Source organism: Canis lupus, chromosome 4 (genome assembly GCF_048164855.1).
Source record: "Canis lupus baileyi chromosome 4, mCanLup2.hap1, whole genome shotgun sequence".
Taxonomy (NCBI): Eukaryota; Metazoa; Chordata; class Mammalia; order Carnivora; family Canidae; genus Canis; species Canis lupus.
Genome location: NC_132841.1, coordinates 77,337,904 through 77,360,863, shown reverse-complemented (window position 1 = coordinate 77,360,863; position 22,960 = coordinate 77,337,904). Strand labels below are relative to the sequence as shown.

The 22,960-nt window shown below is 37.5% G+C and overlaps 1 long non-coding RNA gene across 3 annotated transcripts in view; it reads right to left on the bottom strand.

Moving 5' to 3' along the window:
- The window catches only part of LOC140632707 (uncharacterized), a 668,295-nt gene that overhangs the window by 169,148 nt on the left and 476,187 nt on the right, over positions 1-22,960 (bottom strand). The window contains exon 7 of one of the 3 annotated variants that reach the window (XR_012030351.1): positions 9,378-10,255. The exons of the other annotated variants lie outside the window; for them this stretch is intronic. This is a non-coding gene — a long non-coding RNA (uncharacterized lncRNA). Of the gene's footprint in view, positions 1-9,377; positions 10,256-22,960 lie in introns of those variants that run through there. 3 annotated transcript variants of the gene reach the window in all.

Here is a 22,960-nt window from a genome sequence, read left to right as displayed (position 1 = left end):
AAATTACCTGAGATGTTTACAGCCACTGAAAAAACTTTTTAAACAACATAAAGGAATGCCCATGAGGGAGCTCTTGCTAACCCCATTTTACAGATTATGGAAATTAGATTTTAAATGCTTAGTGAATTGCCCACAATAATAGTGCTGAATAATGACTGGCCCAAGGATAATCCGCTATAACCACTGTGTGGAACCACTGCACTCTACTGCCTTTCTGATTCTCCTAATTACGAAGCATAAATCATCTGCATGACTGGCAGCACTGTTTCTCATGCTGCTGTGTAGTGTAGACTCAGTGTTCTAAAGAAACAGTGTGAGTACAGCTGTATGAGAGGCAAGATGCTTTAGAAACACCCAGCCACCTGGAAAGCCATAACAAATATGACTTGGTAATCAGCTCTTTCCCAGAGCTGTGATGTCTCACATGTCAAAAGTGGTAAGCACTTCCCAGAGCTCTGACAAAATTACACCCAAATGAAATTTCTTCCTCACCAGGGAAACTCCAGAACAATGAGTTACACTGGTACAGCATTTACAAGCCACAATCCTGAATGCATAGGGATTTTTTTTCCTCTGTAAATAATCATCAATAAACAAATCCATAGACTTGCCTAAGGGGAGTGATGTAAATGCAAGCCTTGCAGCAAATGCTCTGGTCACAATAGTAATTATAGGAAAAAATCGACTTGATACTTTGACCCAAGAAATCAGACACCAGACTAACTTTAATCTTGGGATGAAACCTTGGTGCAGGTTTATGTGTCTGTGCAGAAATGACTTTCCTTAGCTCTCTTTTGAACCTCTCTGCCACAGTGTTGAGTAGAGACTTCTCCAGGGAGTGGAGAAATGACTTCTAAGCTCCCCCTCCCCCTAGTATGTCGCTTCTCTGCACGGCTTTTTGGACACGCACCAAAGTATTGCAGATGCCAGCTGTGCCCAAGGCTGCAGGATGCTGATCAGCAATTCTTTCCTCCACTAAAGAATAAACCTGAATTGAGCAGAGTCTTGAGGAGGGAAAGAGGAAAAATGTCCCTACTCTGTCAGGATTTTAGCTCTGGTCATAGGCTTCAACAGCAAAAGCATGGGAAAATCAAGCTAAATTATAGTGGAATATATGTAGTTTTCACCCTGTGCTTAATTTAGTCATCAGGCTCAGCAAATGATACACATCTTACAGTGTAGATATCTGGCACTATGTGGCATAAGAACTATGGTTCATTTAACTACATTTGATCATGTAATTCATTTTCTTAAAATACGTTTCTATACATTGAAATCCAGCTTCCTCAGCATGTAATTCCAGGTCCTTTACGACCCGAAATATTTTCATCATACTAACAGGTTTGTTTTTTTTTTCTAGTTTCTCTGAATCGAATGTTCTTCTCCCACACTATCCTCTGCTTCTCAAATCACATAGATCACTTTTTATTTCCTCTTTAAAACTGCACATCACCACCTCCTCCACTCCCTCTCCATTTATTTCTTATTGAAGTATAAGTGACATACAATATTATATTAGACTCAGATATATAACATAATGATTCCACATTTGTATACATTGTGAAGTCATCGCCACAATAAGTCTAGTTACCATCTGTCACCCTACAAAGTTACAAAAAATATATTTTTCTTGTGATGGGAACTTTTAGGATTTACTTTCTTGCATCTTTAAAATTGCAATGCAATGTTATTCACTATAATCACCATGCTATACATTACATCCCCATGACTTATTTATTTTATAACCAGAAGTTTGTACTTCTTGATCCCTTCCACCAATTTTGCCTACTCCCCAACTGCCCTCCTTTCTGGTAACCCCCACTCTGTTCTCTATATCTATGAGCTTTGTTCATTTGTTTCAGATTTCAGATTTCACATGTAAGACAAACCAAACAGCACCTGTCATTCTCTCTCTGACTTATTTATCATACTACCTTCAAGGTGTATCCATGATATCTCAAATCTCAAGATAATTCATTTATATATATATATATATATATATATATATATATATATATATATATATATACACACACACACACACATATATATGGCACATTTTCTTTATCCATTCTTCCATCTGTGGACACTTGGGTTGTTTCCATGTCTTGGCTACTGTAAATAATGCTACAATGAACGTTGGGGTGCATATATCTTTTCAAATTAGCGTTTGCACTTTCTCTGGTAAATACCTAGTACTGGAATGCTGAGTCACATGGCAGTTCAACTTTTAATTTTTTGAGGAAGCTCCATACTGTTTTCCACAATGGCTGCACCAGTTTACATTCCCACCAAAAGTGCACAAGGATCCACTTTTCTCTCCATCCTCACCAACACTTGTTATTAATTTACAACAAAGGGGGCAAGTGTATACAATGGGGGGAAGACTAGTCCCTTTAATAAATGGAGTTGAGAAAGTGAACAGCTACTGCAAAAGAATTAAACTTGACGACAATCTTATACTATACACACACACACACATAAAAATAATGTAACATAGATTAAAGACTTGAATGTAAGGCCAGAAACAAAGAACTCCTAGAAGAAAACATAGGTGATAAGCTCCTTGACATCAGTTTTCACAATGTTTTTTGTTTGTTTGTTTGTTTGTTTTGAATCAACTCTAAGGCAATGGCAAAAAAGCAAAAATAAATATATCAACTATAAAGCTTTTGCACAGTGAAGGAAACCATCAACAAAATAAAAAGGCAAACTACTGAATGGGAGAAGATATATGCAAATCATATATATATGATAGGAGGCTAATATCCAAAATATGAAAAGAACTCATGGAACTCAATTACAACAGCAACCATAAAAATCAGATTAAAAAATGGAAGAGGAGGGGAGCCTGGGTGGCTCAGTTGGTTAAGCCTAGGACTCTTGGTTTCAGCTCCAGTCTCAGGGTCTTGAAATCCAGCCCTGCGTCAAGCCTCCTGTCAAGCCCTACCTCAGACTGCTCTCAGCAGGGAGTCTGCTTCTTTCCCTCTCCCACTTGCATTCTCTCTCTCTCTTTCTCTCTCTCTCTTTGAAATAAATAAGTAAATATTTTTAAAAAAATGGATAGAAGTTCTGAACAGACATGTTTCCAAAGAAGACACAAAGATGGCCATGAGACACATGAAAAGACGCTCAACATCATGCACATCAGGGAAATGTAAATCAAAACTACAATGAGACACCACCTCACAACTGTCAGAATGGCTAAAATGGGACACCTCAGTGTCTCAGCGGATGAGCGTCTGCCTTTGGCTCAGGTTGTGATCCCAGGGTCCCGGGATGGAGTCCTACATCAGGTTCCCCTTGAGGAGCCTGCTTCTCCCTCTGCCTATGTGTCTGCCTCTCTCTCTCTGTGTCTCTCATGAATAAATAAATAAAATCTTTATTTAAAAAATGGCTAAAATCACTCCCTCTCCATTTTAAAATTAATGGTTCTCTTAGCCTTTTTTGTGGTCCCATAGAAGTGTGCCCCTCTCTTTAATACAGCACCTACCTGGTTCTGTTATTCTTGATTCCATTGTTCTATCAGAGCCTTCTTCAATCCTGTGTCCTACTGTTTGCCAAGGGAAACAATGAGTAAATATGCCTTTTAAGATTATAGCCATTTTTTTTTTAAGATTTTATTTATTTCCTGAGAGACACAGAGTGAGAGGCAGAGACTCAGGCAGAGGGAGGAGCAGGCTCGCTGTTGGAAGCCAGATGTGAGACTCAGTCCTCTGACCCTGGGATCACACCCTGGGCCGAAGGCAGATGCTCAACCACTGAGCTATTCAGGCATCCCAAGATTATATATCTGTTATATTTTATAATACATGAAGCATAACAGGGCCTGATAAACATTTTTGGAATAAATGAATGAATCACTGATATTTACTAACCAGGTACTTTGCAAGTTGAAGTAACATATTTCTTTTATGCCATAATTACTAGAATACAAATTGGAAAATAAATACATGTATTTGGTTTATGATCAGTCCTTTCACTTCAACCTCTTGATCCCACCCAAGTGAGATGACTTCACCGATTCCTAGGAAGTAAGTAGGATGCCTTTAAGTTAAGTGAACTTTTCCTCTTCCTGGAATTCTAGAGGCTTGAGATTGGAGAGGGAATGAGACTTCTCTTCCTTGCTAAAATGACGCATCCCACAGCAATGAGAAATAAATATTCAAATATAAACGAGAAAGAAAGATATCGAGTATAATTAACTATAAAATTACTAGGCAAGAAGTAAAGAATAAATTTCAAGGGCATATAAATTTTGAAAATGTCTTTTCAAAATATTTGCAAGATGTGTATATAAAAACATAGGTAAATAAATCCTTCTACAAAATATCACATTTGGCTTAGTGATGTTATCAAGACACCTAGATTTCTTTCTCAATTAAAGGGGTGTATAGGGTGAGATGCCTGGGTGGCTCAGTTCATTAAGCATCTGCTTTTGGTTCAGGTCATGATCTTGGGTCCTAGGATCAAGCTCCAAGTCGAGCTCCAGCTCAGCAGAGTCTGCTTCTCCCTCTCCCACTGTCCCTCGTCACACACACTTGTGCTCTCTCTCACTTTCTTCTCTCAAATATATGAATAAAATATTTTTTTAAAAAATGAATGGTATAGGGAAAGCTAGAGGAGACAAATAAATCACTGTTGACAAAATATTATGATTTTTACTGACTCATGGGGGGTCTATTGTATTATGTTCTGTGCATGGGGTAGTCTTACAAGAAAACAAACTCAGAGTGTATTTGCACTATAGGTAAATGTCTTTTTTATCTTTCCTAATGATTTTGTATTCCTATTTTCTGTCATTCTTTAGGTTTGTTTTATTTTAAAGATTCATATTGTACCTCTAAAAATTACTAAGTTGTGTAATTTGAAATAATATCAAAGTACTAGTAGATTATAAATAACAAGTATGCCTAACAAAAATAACAAGTATGCCTAGAACTTTGTAGTTGAGAAATATCTGATTTATATTATTTGCATTAATAACTTCAATAATAATTTGAAGGATTTTTAAAGAAGATATGAATGAGACATCTTCATAATAAATTTTTTTCACAAGTTCCCAAAAGTAATGGGTATCATAGTATAAAAACTCATGTTAATTTACCACTACCATATCAAAGGTTGCATCCAGATTCCCACAGTTTGTAACAAAAATTAACTGTGGAAGCCACCGACTAATCAAGATAGTTTTATTTAATGTGCAAATAGCTAAAAATTCTGTTTTATTTTAATGGTGTTTGGATTCACCTAAAGGTTTAGATCTCTTTATCACTATTTCTCAATTATTTAGGAAATAAGGAGGAAACATTTGTCATGATTTATACAAACTACAGAAATTTGGCAGAATATGAAAATCATAGAATAATTCAAGGCATTTATTAAAATTTATTCATAACACTAAGTTGGTTACATTAGGAAATGGATAATTTAACTCTTGTATAAATTATGCAGTTGAGTATAAAATTGCAATGTTTCTAAAGGAGAAACATAACTGAGACATAAAACTGATCACTCTCATTGTTCCCTATGCATTAAAAAATATGCCTACACGAAGACAGATTTATAATAGTTCATTTTACCTATGTGATTTCAGAATAAGTTCTTTAACTGAGAGATACCTGAATGGTAAGAACAAGGTAAACATACTTAAAGTTACTATTCAAAAAAAGAGATGCATTAAAGGCCCTCAGTGACAACTGGTCACTGGTGAAGAAAAATTCTGGTGGACTAAAATGGCCAAACTCCTTTCCTGGAATTGAAGTGGGCTCTTCACTTCAGTATTCTGGGAGTGCCCTCACTCTGCCTCAGTATTCTGGGAGTGTCCCATTTCCAGTATCTTCTATTGCTCTTTTAGGGTTTTGCTCTCTTAGAGGTCATTTCTTCTCCATTATCTCTAGTGGCCAAAAATGAAACGGACGTTAGAGAGTTGACTCCCCTTAGAGGCTGCTCATTTCATGGCCTGTACGTTTTCTGCTTGTTCATGAATGGAAATTTGAGGGTTACTTTCGAGACTGAAAAAAAAAAAAAAAAAAAACAGTTTTTTCAGCCCAGAATTGTGATTTCTTCAGTAACATAATTACCTCAGAATATATTAGGCATTTGGTATATTTGCTTACAGCTGATTCCATATGCCAATAATCACATCCAAACTTCTTTTCTGAGTGTGGTGATTATATTAACTCTATCTTATTTACTGGCTTCCTTTCTTGGCCTTAATATCTGCTTCTTGGGGGACGCCTGGGTGGCTCAGCAGTTAAGCGTCTGCCTTTGGCTCAGGGCGTGATCCCGGAGTTCGGGATCGAGTCCCACATTAGGTTCCCTGCATGGAGCCTGCTTCTCCCTCTGCCTGTGTCTCTGCTTCCCTCTCTCTGTCTCTCATGAATAAATAAATAAAATCTTTTTAAAAATCTAGTTTTGGGGACAAAGAGGTAGTCATAGATTTTTTTTAGTCTTATGAAGCCCCAAATTTCTAGATCTTTTCATATCCTTCTATCTCTGCCCACCCACCTGAAAATTCTTGCCCATGACAGAACATCTGTTCTATATAATACTTTGTTAAAAACAGTCAGGAGCAGATATGATCTACCAATGTTATTTTTCTATAGAACTATTTCCCTCAAAGCCATAGGCACTATAGAACATTTTCCTCCCAGGTTACTATTTATGACAATTTTAACAAATGTCTGGCCATAGACTCACAAGGTCCTAACCCGTAGCATCAGATTCTCTATACCTGTTACCTGACCATTAATCCAAAGCCACATATTTTAAGGATTTCTTATGATGCACTTATTCCCAGAATCAAATACTGTGTCAGGCAGGGTTCAGTAGAAGAACCATAAACTGTTGCTATGCATTTAAGCACAAACAATACAAGAGAAAGGCTCTTACAAAAGCCAATGAAATATATATATATATATATATATATATATATATATATATATATATATTAGGTGTATATATATATACACATACACATATATATATATACTCTAGCCTGAGCCTATTGGAAAGACTCCATGAACAAAGAAACAGCTCAGCAGGGTAGCTACTTTCTTTGAGACCAGCCCTGGGACGACCACTGGGTCCCCCACTGCCATGGCATCCTGGACAAGATGAGCTCAAGACCGGTCAACTGAAACCAAAACTCGGGGAATAGAGAGTCAAATCAAGAAGCCAATGCAATCCCTGCTATTTCTTGATACCCAGGAAGCCAAAAATGAATACTAGAAACTGCTTCAGGTAAATGACTACCTCCCTAGATGATGTGCAAGGGGCTATGGGAGGGTGGCCTTTTTCTAACTTGTACTTTTCAAATCGGCATGAAAGATTTCTTTAGCACAATTTAATCACACCAAGAATACTAATTTCAAAGGAGCATGGAGAGCCAACTCAAAAAGATACTACCATGGTCGAAGTAAGGTAATAAAGGAGAGAGGCCAACCATGTGATAATGTCTGTGGTAGGCAGGATTCTAAAGATGCTCCCCAATGTGCCTATTCCTGAGTCTTTCCATTAGGTACTACTTGCTGAAATGGAATTTGGCAGATGTAATTAAGATTATGATCTTTAAAAGATTATTTATTGAATATATTGGACAAGTAACTCTATGTAAATTTAAGGTATACAACATGTTAATCTGGTGCATTTATATATTGTAATATGATTGCTCTTATAGTGATAATTAGCACCTCTATCATGTTACATAATTATCCTTTCTTTCCAGTGGTTGGAATAATTAAGTTCTAGTTTCTTCACAAGTTTGATGATTATAGTAAAATATTTTTGTCTATATTCATTATGCCGTACATTAGATCTCTAGGGCTTAGTTACTACTCAGTGCAAGCTTTTACCTTGAACAACATCTGTTCTATCCCTCCACTCCCTCCTAGTAACCACTGTTTTACACTCTGTTTTTATGACTTCAGCTGTTTTAGATTCTACCTATAAGTGATAGCATATAGTATTTATCTTTCTCTGTCTGACTTATCTCACTTAGCATAATGTGCTCAAGGTCTATTCATGTAGTCACAAATGAAAGGATATCCTCCTTTCTTATGACTGAATAAATTCCATTATGTGTATGTATGTAATGTGTGTGTCGATCTATATGTAGAGATATAGACATATACCACATTTTCTTTATCTACTCATGCACTGATATGGATCCAACCACTATAAAAAATAATATGGAGGCTCTTAAAAAATTAAAAATAGATCTACCATATGATCTAGCAATTCCACTTCTGGATATATACCCACCCCTCAAAAAAATGAAAACAAGATTTCAAAGATATATAGGCACTCTCGCATTTATTACAGCATTATTCACAATAGCCAAGATATGGAAACAAGATTATGGTCCTTAAAATATATTATCCTGAGTTATTCAGGTGAACACAATATAATCATATAAACCCTAAAAGGCAGAGAAAATTCTCTGGCTAAAGGGAGAAGAGATTCTGCAAAAGGGGAAGGGGAGGTTAAAAAAAAAAAAAAAAGATTCAAAACATAAGGATTCAACCTGCTGGTGTGGTTTTAAGATGGAGGAATGAAGCAACCCACCAGGGAATGCAGGGGCCCCCCTAGAAGCTGAGAAAGGACCTCAGGCCATCAACCAGCAAGGAAATAAAGACCTTGGTCCTATGACAATCTCATGTACCTGAATTACATGAACAACTTTTATAAACTTGGAAATATCATTCTCAGAGCTTCCCAGAAAGGAATGCAACCCTGCTGACACGTTGATATTAGCCTTGGAAGACTTGAAGTAGAGAACCAGCTAAGTCATTCTGTGCCTAAACTTTTTAAAAGACAAAAAACAACAACAACAAAACACTTTATTGAGGCCTAACTGATATGTAGGAAGCTGTACATATTAAATGCATATGATTCGGTGATTTGGGGAAAAGTATGCACCCAACCATCACCACTGATGGTTATATTAAATTCTGTATATTAAATACAGTATATTAAATTCTGACTACTGAATTAAACAATGATAAATTAGTGCTGTTTTAAGCTGATAAATCCATGTTACATGGATATGACAGCAATAGATAACTAATATAACAAAACATGCCATCAACACACTATACACACACGTAGTACAACAACATAAAGGTGGGGGGAGAGAATTCAGAGAACGAATAAATCAATTCTACCCAGAGTTCTCAAATAAAAAAAAAAAAATATATATATATATATATATATATATATATCCCTTGAAGGAGTTAGGGTAGTGGCCATGTACAGTTTTAAAAAGTGTAGAGAGGTAGAGAGGCAAGGACATTTTATGGGTGAGAAAAACGGCCTAAGTTAGATGTGATTCAAGAGACTAAGAATTGGACTCATTTTCTCATTTTTAAGGAGAAGGGGATGTCAGATAAGATGTTGGACAAAGTTGGGAGGAAATTTTGAGACCAGAGTGTGAAAAGTTTAAAATAAGTGCCTAGCAAATTTCAGGACAAAAGACATATATAACAAAAATCACCATTGAGCAAAATGAGACCTATGAGTCTATTCCTATAAAATAAAGTACTACCAAAGTTTTTATCAAGATGTTTCTGCCTTTAGGATGGTCCATCCAGTTTGCCCCGTGGTTTCTGAAGTGCATTTCCAACTATGGAAATCTCCAGACAAGTCTCCTAACTTCTCTATATACAGATTTACTGTTGACGTATGTCTATCTATGTATTATAGTTGCTTAGTATTATTTATGACCATCTCCATACAATAACATAAATGAACCAAAAGAAATCAAGGGAGAAAATTCACTATGCTGTGCATGCCTGCCAGAGATCAGGAGAGAAAAACCATGTTCACTTTCATTTGCATATTGACATTTCTAACATGTGAACGTTATTTTTCCCATAACAAATTGCTTATGTATTATATGTCTCCATCACTCAAGTTATTTCAGTTACCTATTAGACAGTAGCCAGATTTAATGTAAGCTTATCTGACTAATCTTTCTTCTTTTAAAATCCCCAGATAGTCCCACCCCACTTTCATCAACAAATAGTTTTTCGTTTCCCAATGAAGTATGTCAATATGAGTAGAACACACACACATTTGAAGTACATTCATTTTTGCTTGCCAGTGTAGAAAGCTGGTTCTGGATAAGCATCCTTAAACTGAGAAAAACAATCCCCAAAATAAACAAACACATGCAAAGCCTTTTAGCAGGTTGGTGGATTCCTGTGGAGCTGCCATCCTCAGATGATGCATCCAGCTCATTTCATGCCTCCAACTGGAACAGCATTAAACAAAAATGCAAGGAAATTAGGTCTCAATTTTGGTAAATGCTAGCAACAAATTCCGTATATTTCCTTCTTTCCTCTGTTGAATGGCAGCATTTTATGCTAACACAAAAACATCAAATTTCCCATTCAAAGTTAGATCTTCAAACACTGTATCTCAAACAATTGGCTTTCTATAACTTCAAATACATTCAAATTGGTAAAATTAGCTGCACACATGTAAATATGCATCCTTAGATTTTAAAGCCAACATTTGACCATTTTAATTATTTTAATTATCATTTTAATGTGGTCTGAATAAATCAACCTCATATTTGGATTATGTTTATAAGGTTTTTTTTTTAATTGAAACTTTTTTTAGAAGGAAATTTTCTATGATCACATTAAGTTTTAGAACATTGAAGGTACAGATAATAGACCTAAAAAATAGCCAACAACAATATTCATCCAAAATTTCAAAAGTTGTACATATTTTAGTTTGGGTAAATTTATAAAGGTATCATCAGAGATTTCTTTTCTTCTCTAGAAAATAGGCCTAGTATCTGAGACAGGATGGAAGGAACCCTCAAAGGTTTCATATAAAATATCAATTCCCCTTGCCTCTTTTAAGCTCTGAGATAAGAAAATTCGGACTAAATTTTCTAATCAATCTCTCTGTTCCCACTTGGAAACTTTCCTATCTTACCTAAAACCTTTAGCAATGATTTAAACACAGGAAAACAAAAACAAGACAAAAATAAAACAAGCAAAGAAAAAGTTTTATTTTTATTTGGCTTATGATACCATAGAGAGTTGGTTAGTTTTCTACTTCGTTTTCCCAATTCAAGGAGAATGTGCTGATATTTGAAGTTATCCTGTACAGATGACATAAATCACAGTATAAACACATATGGCTAGTTATTATCTGACAGTCCTCTCAGTTAGCTTCCTTACGGTACTTTTGTGAGAATTTCTATATACTGACCTATGTTTAAAATGTGCTTAAAGAGTAAGCCTTTTTTTTCCCTTCTAATATCTGGAGGTCAGTCAACTAGGATTTCCAAAGCAAATTAATATATTACTAGAGGGCCAAACCAATACCAAATCAATATATAAAGAAGCAAATCTATGAAACAGAAACCTAAAGCACACTGTCATATAGAAGTACTCCCATGGAAGACAGCAGAGTAGGAGAACCCTAAGGTCACCTCATCCCACGGATACAGCTGGGTAACACCCACATCAGGCAAATAACCCAGAAAATGACGTGAAGACCCACAAAATGGACTCTCACAGCTGAATGTATAGACAGAGCCACATCAAAGAGGGTAGGAAGGACAGAAACACAGTTGGAGCTAAATGGACTCAAAGTAGATATGAGAGAGAAGTAACGTGACACCACAGAAATACAAAGGATGATAAAAGAATATTTTTAAAATTATATACTAGCACACTGGACAAGCTAGAAGAAATAGGTAAATTCCTAGAAACATAAACTCCCAAAACTGAATAAGGAAGAAATAGAAAATTTGAATATACCAATTACCAGCAATGAAATTGATTCAGTAATCAAAACACTCCCAATGAACAAAAGTCCAGGAGTAGATGGCTTCACAGTGAATTCTGTCAAACATTTAAAGAAAAGCTAATACCTATTCTCAAGCTATTCCAAAGATAGAGGAGGAAAGAAAACTTTCAAACTCATTCTATGTATCAAACATTATCCTGATACCAAAACCTGATAAAGACATCACAAAGAAAGAAAACTACAGGACAATATCTCTGATGAATATAGATGAAAAAAATCCTCTACAAAACATCAGCGAACTGAATTCAACAACACATTAAAAAAATCATTCACCACAATCAAGTTATATTATTCCTGGGATCCAAGAGTGATTCAACATTTGCAAATCAATCAACATCATACATCACATTAAAAAGAGAAAGGATAAAAACCATATGATCATTTCAATAGATGTAGAAAAAGTATTTGATATCTATTCATAAAACCCTCAACAAATTAGGTTTACAAGGAACATACTGCAACATAATAAAGACCATATATAAAAACACACACTAACGTCATACTCAATGGGGAAAGTCTGAGAACTCTCCTTCTAAGGTCAGGAACAAGAGAAGGGTGTCTGTTCTTACCACTTTTATTCAACATGGTACTGGAAGTCCTGGCCACAGCAATCAGATAAGAAAAAGAAATAAAAGGCATCCAAATTGGTAAGGAACAAGTGAAACTTTCACTATTCACAGATTACATGATATTACATATAGAAAATCCAAAAGACTCCTTCAAAAAACTATCAGAACTGATGAATGAATCCAGTAAGACCATAGGATACAAAATCGATAAAGAGGAAACCTTCCCAGCAAAGGGAACAATCAACAAAAATAAAAGGTCACCTACTGAATGGGAGAAGATATTTACAAATGATATATCCAATAAAGGATTAGTATCTAAAATATATAATGAACTTAAACAATTCAACACCAACCCTGCCCCCCACATAATCCAATTAAAAAATAGGCAGAAGACATGAGCAGGAATTTTTCTAAGGAAGACATGCAGGTGTACAATAGACACATGAAAAGATGCTCAACATCACTCATTATCAGGGAAATGCAAATCAAAACCACAATGAGATATCACCTCACACCTGTCAGAGCAGCTAACATCAAAAATACAAGAAACAATAAGTGTTGGTGAGGCTGTGGTGAAAAAGGAACCCTCCATATACTGCAGGTGAGAATGAAAACTAGTACAGCCACTGTGGAAAATGGTATAGAGGTTCCTCAAAAAGTTAAAAATGGAAGAACCATAGGATCCAGTAATTCCACTACTGGGTACTTACCCAAAGCATATGAAAACACTCATTTGAAAAGATATATGCACCCCTATATATACTGCAGCATTATTTACAATAACCAAATCATGGAAACCACCTACAGGTCCATCAATAGATGAATGGATAAAGAAGTGGTGTGTATATATACACACACATATATATACATATGTATACACACACACACACACACACATATATATGAAACAAACATGGATGGATGTAGAGAGTGTGACACTAAGTGAAGTAAGTCAGAAAAAGACAAATACCATATAATTTCACTTATATGGAATTTAAGAAACAAAACAAAGAAGCAAAAGGGAATAAAAAGAGAGAGAGGGGCAAACCAATAAATATTCTCTTAACTATAGAGAACTAAATGATGGTTACCAGAATGAAGGTGGGTGGGAGATGGGTTAAATAGGTGTTAGGGATAAAGGAAGGCACTTATGATAAGCACTGAGTGTTGTATGGAAGAGTTGCATCTCTGTATCGTATACCTGAAACTAATATTAAACTGTATGTTAATTAACTAGAATTTAAATAAAAACTTTAAAGAAGAGTACATTTATCATGATGAGCACTGGGTAATGTACAGAATTGTTGAATCACTATATTGTACAGAAGAAACTTATAACACTATATGTAAACTCTACTGGAATTAAAATTTAAAAATAGTTAAATAGATGCATAAATACATAAATAAAAAGCTGTCATGTAAGCAAAAGCTACAAAATGAGTAGATTTCTTCTGTTAGACCCAGGATCATAAAATCCAGTACAACTTCAAAAAGTATTAGCACAGTTGAGATCAGAGATGATCTTTGGCTGAAAAATATTTACCTATAAATCTACACAATTGAAACCTGATGATTAAGCCCATCTCTAGAAATTTTTTTCGTTATAATTTATTCAAAGTATGTCTTCACCCGAAAATTTTTAAAAAGGAACTTTTTCAAGAACTTACCTACAACTTGATTTGTTTTGTCACAATAGATAGTTTTCAAGGTTTGAAGATGGCAACATGTGCTCCAAATAAAAATCTTAAGAATTTCGTGGATTTTCTGGAAAGTTTTTGTACTCTTTGTTCACTTATAATAACTTTATGCTAAATAGGTTATCAAAGTTAATTACCTTGAAATGGCTTCTGTTGTGAGTTTGAAAGAGGATAAAATAGATACACTTTGGAGAACTTCAAATACTTGGAGGTACAATTTAAAAGAAATGGGGTCGATATGAATTAAGAAAGTAGGTATGTTTAGAAACTGAAAATACTCAGGTGTATTGACTTACAGAAAAATCTAGGTATGAGATCTATTTAATCACATAAGTCCCAGACCATTAATTACTGTTATATGTAATTATTACAAAGAAGAGATTCTCACTTTTCCTAATACTTTGGAAATTTGCCAATAACTCTGTTTCTCCTATAATGAGAAGCCTTAGCATGTATTTATTATCAAATCTCAAAGGAAACCAAAACTAAAAATGGTTCTAATCTAAAAGAAAGATTACACACTCTGTTTTGTGATATAAGTATGGTTTTCTTAAGTTTGTTATCAAAGCCCATTAGAAGTCATTCAGACACTGGTGAGTGATTTCCCTAGAACACAAGAGGAACAAGGCACTCATTCCGTTATCTCACCCTCCATCACCCACAGAAATTTCTAAGTGGGCAGATCAGATGCACCAGTTAATAAAGATGTTACAGAAAAGATTTTCAACATGAAATTTTCAGATGGTTATATGAACCCTGCTGCTCTGAGGTCTGAGGGGTGGGTCATATGTTCTTGCTTTAAGTTCACCAGCTCAGTAGAATTTGAGCAGAATAAACTACCTGTCAGGTGGGAAATACATCCCAGTGGGAGGTCCACACTGGTACCAGAATGTGATCATGAAACTCATCCTTCGTTTGCCCTCTTTCTATATTTTGTCAGCGGTGGGAATGTCGGAAGATGGTAGAAAGAAAATATATAAGCATTTTTCTTCTTGAGCAAGCATTTTAGTTTGGGAGTCCTCGTGTCTTCTCACTGAGGTGACTGTGAACTGTCAGGAACTAGCTTTCCAGCACAGCAGGAACTTTAATGAACAGTGGGAATAATATCTTCATACGCAACTATGAAGACTGACAATAAAAGAAAGATAATAGCAAATGAAGAATATTATTGAAAACACGGTTTAAGGTGGAACCTTTGAATGTTTTCCTCTTTGGAGAGGTGGTGACAATTTGTCACAGCATGGGCACAAGTAAGTATTGTTTTTATTGTGTTCTTATGAATTTGTGATAAGGTGCCAGGGTCCAAACATATGAAAAAGCAAAGATGATAAATAGAAAGATTAATGTCCTGAGGAAAATGAAGTAGTAGGTGTTTAGATGCACATGAAAGCTTTTCAATAAATTTTTTTGTATCTGAAGCCTGTGATCTTTTATTTGATAAGTAAAAAGCAAGACACTGAATAATTTGATTAGACTTTGCAATATATTTACCTTATTAACAATAACCTATCGGAATTCAAAGGCTATCTAGACAGGAACAAAAGGTGTCCAGCTGGTGCTTATGGGAGGGTAGAAGCTAAAATTTCACCACAAAAGCAGATGTCTGGAAGAACAGTATAGAGTTTTAAACTTTCGATTTAAAACATACTTCCTTTGGGCTTCTCAAATTAAACTTCTTATGCTTTCTTATTCTTCCCTACTCGAATTACTTCAAGAATCAAGGGTCTACGAATTATTTCAAGAATCAAGGGTCTACGTAGTGACCTCTCTGCACTTCAATGGCTTTTTATACTTCTTTGAAATGCTTATTTCTTGGAGGATAAAGCATTTGATTCTCCCACCTGTCTTACCTGTGATTTCAGGCAGCAAACCCTGAGAACTGGAGGTGTGTGTTAGTGATTTATTAAGGGTGGGCTCCCAGGAAAAACTGAAAAGGATAAAGTGGAAGTAGAACAGCAAATGGGAAGAAGCCAACCTAGGGCACAATTTTAGAAAAACATTCAACATAGCATAACCAGATTTCTCAACAGCAATACTTAGTGCTAAGACAACAGAATAGGAGCACCTGGGTGGCCCAGTGGTTGAGCGTCTGCCTTTGGCTCAGATCATAATCCCAGGGTCCTGGGATCGAGTCTCACATCAGAATCCCCACAGGGAGCCTGTTTCTCCCTCTGTCTATGTCTCTGTCTCTTTCTCTCTCGGTGTCTCTCATGAATAAATAAATAAAATCTTTTAAAAAAAAGAAATGGCCCCATATCTAGTTAGAAAACATCTCCATAGATGACGCGGAAGAGGTACAGTCACAACAGTTACACAACAGCTGCCTGAATCTGAAGTTGACAGTGAAGTCGCCATGGAAGCCAGTAAGCTTTCCACATTTGAACCAGAGGCTGATGCTGAAATGCAGCCTAAGAGGGCAATGTCATGAAACTGGAAGAAAATATTGCTGAGGAAACACTAACTCAAGACAAAGAGGAAGGTGTTTCTGATGTGGAGTGAGGGTAGCCAAGAAGAACCAGAAGTGATAGAAATGATTTGGCCACTGAGCATCTGGACAGTTGGAAAGACCTAAAGGAGGTATACTCAATTCCAAAGAAAAGGCAAACTGAGAAGGAGAACAGAATAAATGGAAAAGGAGGGGATGCTGTTGGCTTCAGAGATCGAACGGCCACCGCAAAGACTCCTAACAGGTCAAGAGAAATGGACCCAGATAAGCAAACTCTAAAAAGAGGAAAGGAGACAAAGGGGCTCCCTCTAACCACCTTCTTCTGCCCACAGGTGGGAACAAACCCAGATGGCAGAGATGATACAGCTAACTTCTAAAAACAAAGTATGAATTAAAGACCACAATAAACTTTCTAGAGAGGAACACTGGAGTTGGTTGAGCAAGAGTTGGCTCGACAGGAGGCTCAGAAACACAGCAGCCCCTGGGAATGATGTCTCCACAACCCTCTGACTCTCTTGCCTACAATGCCCCTATCATCCCTCTGCTGGCTACTCCCCAGGTTACCCCATGCAGGCCTGCATGGATCCCAGCAACCCTAATGCTGGAAAGGCACTCCTCCCCACACACAGACGGACCCTGTGTGTGCTCCTGCTCTTCACGATCATTCTCAGCCCTTGATGGAACATTGTATAGAACCCCTCATTGCCCCTCCACATGTGCCAGTGGTACCACATGTGGCAGCCCTTGGGAAGTTTTCAGTTCATAGTATGTGACCCAAAGGGATTGTGTGGTTTACCAAGACTGCAGTGTCACCATCTTGCCAGTACCAGTCCCAGGCCCAGTTCAGGGACAGAATTATACTGGAATTCAAACCAATAGTCCGTCAGTGTTCAGTAGCAGAGCTCTCCTGCAGTCTCAAACAACCGCATATTATCAAGGACAGAGCTGTCCAACCATCTATGGTGGGACATCACCCTATTCCCTAGAGTCAACTCCACCAATTGTACAGTTACGCCCAGTCAAGTCTTCAGTACATCCAGAGACAACAGATTTTCACAGCTCACACCCAAGGAGGGATGGTACAGCCAACTGCAGCCATGACTACAATAGTTGCGACAGGGTAGCCTCAGACCGAACAGCCACCTTGAAATAGTAATAAAAGTTATCTTCTGGATCTGCTACCCCACCTCACCTCCCAAACCAAAACTGCTGTCTTACCTCCCAATTTTAAGACAGCCCAGGTTAGAGAGGGAAGATTTATTATTACCCTGACATCACAAAGCAGACTCAGTGGAGTCTGAGAAGGCCCAGGAGATGATGCCAGCCTTGAGCATGAATCTGAGATGGACTTAGGAGCCCCAAAATATGATGAAAACCCCATGAAGACCTCAAAAGAGCCTAAGGCACCAGAACCAGAGCAGTGAGTTGGCTAAGAAAAACAAAGAAGTATTCAGAGATGCCCTAGTTCATTGTCCGGGGCTTGAACCTTACCAGAAACCTGACTGTGGAGTGGAAAGAATTTCAACAGGTCTTCAAACACCTGGCTCACGAGCTGACTCACGGCGTCATGACTAAGGGGCTGAGGTACTGTAAGAACCCTGAGGACCTGAAGTGCAATGAGAATGAGAAACACAAGATCACAGAGTACGTTAAGAAGAACACACGTAAGACTGAGCTGTTTACAAACCCAAAGTAGACGCTGAATTAGAGTGATTTGTGGGGGCCAGGGTGAGAGGACAGGTAAGCAGGTGGGATAGACTCAGGAGAAGAAACCCCGTGGGCCCATTGTCCCACCCCTCCATCAGGGCTGTGCTACCAGTGACACATCACCCTGGGGAATTGAGACCTGCAGATTTCAATCGAAAGCCATGAAAATGAGCTCCACGTACAACGAGTGATCCCTCGTCATGAGCTGTTGAGGTGAGGCTGGAGGCCATCAGAGGGAAGGGCTTGGGAGCCTTGCTGAGATCCCTAGCCCCACTCCCAAACCTGGGTCTCCTCCTCGGAGACATGTCAGCTCACAACCATGTACATCCCCAGCCATGACCCCTCACCCTGACGATCTAGATTGTATTTGAATGTACATGTGAATATATTGAAAAGAATTGGTTTGTTTTCTTCCTAGTTTTGTTTGTTTTCTGGTTTTGCTTTTAGCCTCCTAGTGCTAGATCACAGGAAGACTTTATAATGATGGTTTAAGTTCTCCTACAAGGTTTAATTTACTAGCATATAAATATTCCAAAGCACTCTGCCTTGTGGTTTCGGTCAGCCTGGTGCTATCTTGGTAAGATCGATTTACTGCTTAAAATCACTTTACATTATCCATTTTTTACTGAACTTTTTATGTAAAAAAATAAAATCAATTAAAGAAAAAAAAAGAAAGAAATAGCACCATATATATTACCCCGGAGTACCTCAAAGACACGGTTGTAAAATTCCCCAAGAAGGACATATCTTTACTTTAGGTATAAAGGGTTTTTACAAAGACTCTTTGACAGGCAAGCTTGGCTAAATTTACAATGCACAAATACCAATCACAACTTAGTGGCTTAAAAAAATAATTTTATTATGATTATGATCCTCTGTATTAAGAATTTCAGCATGAAAAAAAAATTTCAGCATGAGTAGTAGAAATGGCTCCTCATTAAATACAATGATCAGAGTCTCAGAGAGACTGAGCAGCGGGGGGCAACTGATGGCTGGGAATTGGAATCATGTAGCTCCATCTTCTCACACATGTCTAGTGACTGATCCTAGATGTCAGCTAAGACTTCTCCTGGGCAGCCAACAAATAACCTTCGAGTTGCCTCTCCATGTTTTGTTTTGTTTTGTTTTCTGTTACCCACCAGACCAGTGTGAGGATAGTAGCACCTCTCACATGGTAGATCAGAGCTCCAAAAGAGGGCCCCTGTTCACAAGGAGAGAACTACACTGCATTTCCTGACCCAGTGTTAGTTTGCATATTTTAAGGAGCAGACATCATGATGGGGATCCGATGTGCAAGAGACTTATTGGGTGATACCCCTGCTGGGGGCAGGGGGGATCGGAGGAAGCCAGAGGAGACAGTGAGTTTCAGATGGCAATGTACATCTAGAGAAGAAGAGAAGAAAGGAAGCTTGGATAGGCTGACCCTCTGATGGCAGGACCTTTTTAAGAAGGTTTCAGGCAAGCTGACGAGAAGTCTTTTAGCCAAAATTACCATCAAAGGAGCCCCACATCTGATAAGAGGCAGCTAGCCTTATTATCTCTACTGCATTCAATCACTGGCCGAGAGCAGTGTATGGGAAGCACCATCTCTGTGAGAACACTGAGGTGGACCAGCACAGGCTGAGTCTGTCTTTCTGTGACTTTGCTCCCCATAGCAAGGAGTCTGAGACACACATTTTCAAGTGGCCACACATAGCCTCTTAATCCATGTACATTCTGCTTTATTGATTGATTACAAGCAAGCTAAAAGTTTGCCCAGATTTAATGGGGGAATATAGACTCCATCTTCCAATGGGAAGAATGTCAAAGATTTTCCAGCCATTTTTAAGAATAATTGCTATATCTAGCTACATAAAAGTAATAATAATAATAATTTGAAATGTATAAATAAAAAGCACTTTGAACAAACATTTAAGAAATATGGAAGATATATCATGGAATATGTAAAATAAATCATTAAACTTCTTTGTCACTGGGAAACAGGACCTATGTTTGGGAAAGGGTATAGTAGGGTACCATTCTTTTTCATTACAAGATTTTTAGGACCATTTAATTTTTTAAATTATTTGCCTTTTATATTTCAATATAATTCAACAAGATCGAGCAAGTAAACTAAAGAAAAGTAAAGTGAAGCTTACCCTTCCCACCTTAAAACCTTTCTGTGCTTTCCTGCTTGCCAGTAAAGTCAAATTTAACTATTTAGTTTGTAAAACCCTCCATGATCTGATCTAGCTTTCCAGACCCTTCATAAAACACAGTATCAGTTATCTTTTGGTAAGTCAGGCTGTGGTAACCAAGTCCTAAGTCTCAGTGTCTTCCAGCACAGCTCAGCAACGATGAGTTAGTTGTGGCTCTTATATATAGCTTCTTGCTTCAGGATCCAGGCTGAAAAACAGTCTTACCCAGGACATGCCATCCTCTTGCCATAGAGAAATAAATGAGAAAATTGGCAAAGCCAATAGTCGCTATTGAAATTTCTGCTAAAAACTGCACGCTGGTACTTCTGCTCATGTTTTACCGATCACGTGAATGACAGAGGTTGACAATAAGAGGGGACAGGGAGGTGGGATATGCTTCTCATAGCAAGTTCCAGCAGTAAGTGGGAATGTATAATGCAATGTACCACACACGATTCCTGTCACAATATGGGCTGTGCCCATCTTAGATTTCTTTCAGTTTCTAGAACCCACCCACACTCTATTTCTTTCCCAGCACTGTAATCCTATGACCCAATACACAGATAAATACTGAGAAGTTTTATGGAGTCAGGTAAGTTCAGCCAAGAAGTAAACACTGCGGTGAAAATTCTAAGAGTTCACATCGTGATTGAGATTTTTGCTTTTAATTAGCAATTTTCCAGAATAACGCAATCTCTGATTTTAAAAATGGCCATAGCTGGGGTTGAGGATATGGTGGGGAAGGAATAGGTGTGACTGACATAGTGTCCTCATCTGCTCCAACTGCCATAAAGGTATCACAGACAGTGGCTTAAACAATAGACATTTATTGTCTGATAATTCTGGAGGCTGGAAAGTGTAAGATCAAGATTCTGGCAGGGATCAGCTCCTGGTAAGAACTCTTTTCCTGGCTTGTAGATGACCCTTCTATCCCCACATGGCTTTTCTTCTGAGGATGCACCTGTCCTGTTGAATTAGGACCCCACCCTCATGGCCCCAAGTCATAAGGGTGGGATCCTTAGAACCAAATAGAGTCAATATGGGGCTTAGGGCTGCAACAGCAACGAGGTAAGTAAGAAGTAAGAAGACTATTTATTAAGGACTCACATCAGTGCTGTAGTACAAAGACAAGAAGCTGAGAGATGAGACTGTGTCTTGAAGGTACACCTGAGAAAGTAAAGAATTTTGTAGTAGAAAATGACTCTCAATGCAGGGTAGAAAGGTACCTAGGCCTATCCTAGGGTTCTTGATGTACCACTGCCACTTGCCAATCAATTCCTTTCTTGCTTCCATTGCTTCTTTATGAATGAAATGGAAATAAAGCATAAGACTGTATCAGTGCCATCATTTTTCACTCAGTACCTGTGAACTCATGCTAAGCTGCCATATCAAAGAGCTGAGAAAGGAGACATTAATATGTAAAAATAAATGTTAAAATAGAAAAATGCTACGAAAATATTAACAATAAATATTAACAATAAAACTGCCTTTGGGATTATGGTCTACATGAAAGTATTTCTTTGTAGCCTTACCCTTTTCCTTGACTCTTTCATATGTATTTTCTTCAGCTCCAAAATATAAAGTGAACTTATCTATCCTGTCTCCTGAGTAATTAGCCTTTAAAATATATGCAGTTAGTTGGAAATATGTGTGGTTCATTTGAAGTGGTTAGTACTCCAGAATTCTATCCGTCATCCTACATTATATTATTTTTATATGGGTAATACTTCACTTTGTAAAATTTAAGCCAAAGTCCATATTCTGTTCTGAGCTTTCTAACAAAAGAATAAAATAGAAAAAGTGCTTATGCAAAGATCTTTTCTCTAGGTCACTCCACCCTATGATTGTATTGTCATCTAGATGAGGGCCATTTCACTGCAAGAAATAAAATCCCCACTCCCACTTTATAGCTTTCCCCAGCGACCAGTTGCCCCTGTGGTGTCCTTCACACGTAAGCCTTAGCACTGACAATCTGGTCACTTCTTGGGAGTCCAGAATGCCCCCAGGACAGAGACAGAGGCCTGGCACTATTCCAGTTCACATAATTGCACTCTTCTTACTTAACATTCTCTTATATTTTCAATTAAATGTAACACTTCAGTCTATCAAATCCCTGTGTGCCAGCATACAGTTGCTATGTCTCAGGCTTGTTCTTCACCTTCATGACAGGCAAAGTTTGCAAAGTCTGTGAATTTATAGCCTTGAAGATCCTATGTAAATGCAAACTATAATCAATTCCATCACACATCTGACTTTGGCCATTTATGAAGGATCTACAGAGCCCCAGTACCTCACCCATAATGTTGGTAATTTGCCCAGAATTGTATTTGGGCATTGTCCAAAAATTTGTTGTCAGGTGACCTTTGCTGTTTAATGGAAAAGATAAAAATTTTTATACCAAAGAAACAGAATCTGAATGGATTGGTGGCAACAGGCGGTGAATGATGAAAGCACATCGCATAACACTGGAAGAAACCATAAAGCTCCATAAAGGCCACCTGCTTTCTAGGCGATTATATCAGATAACAAAAG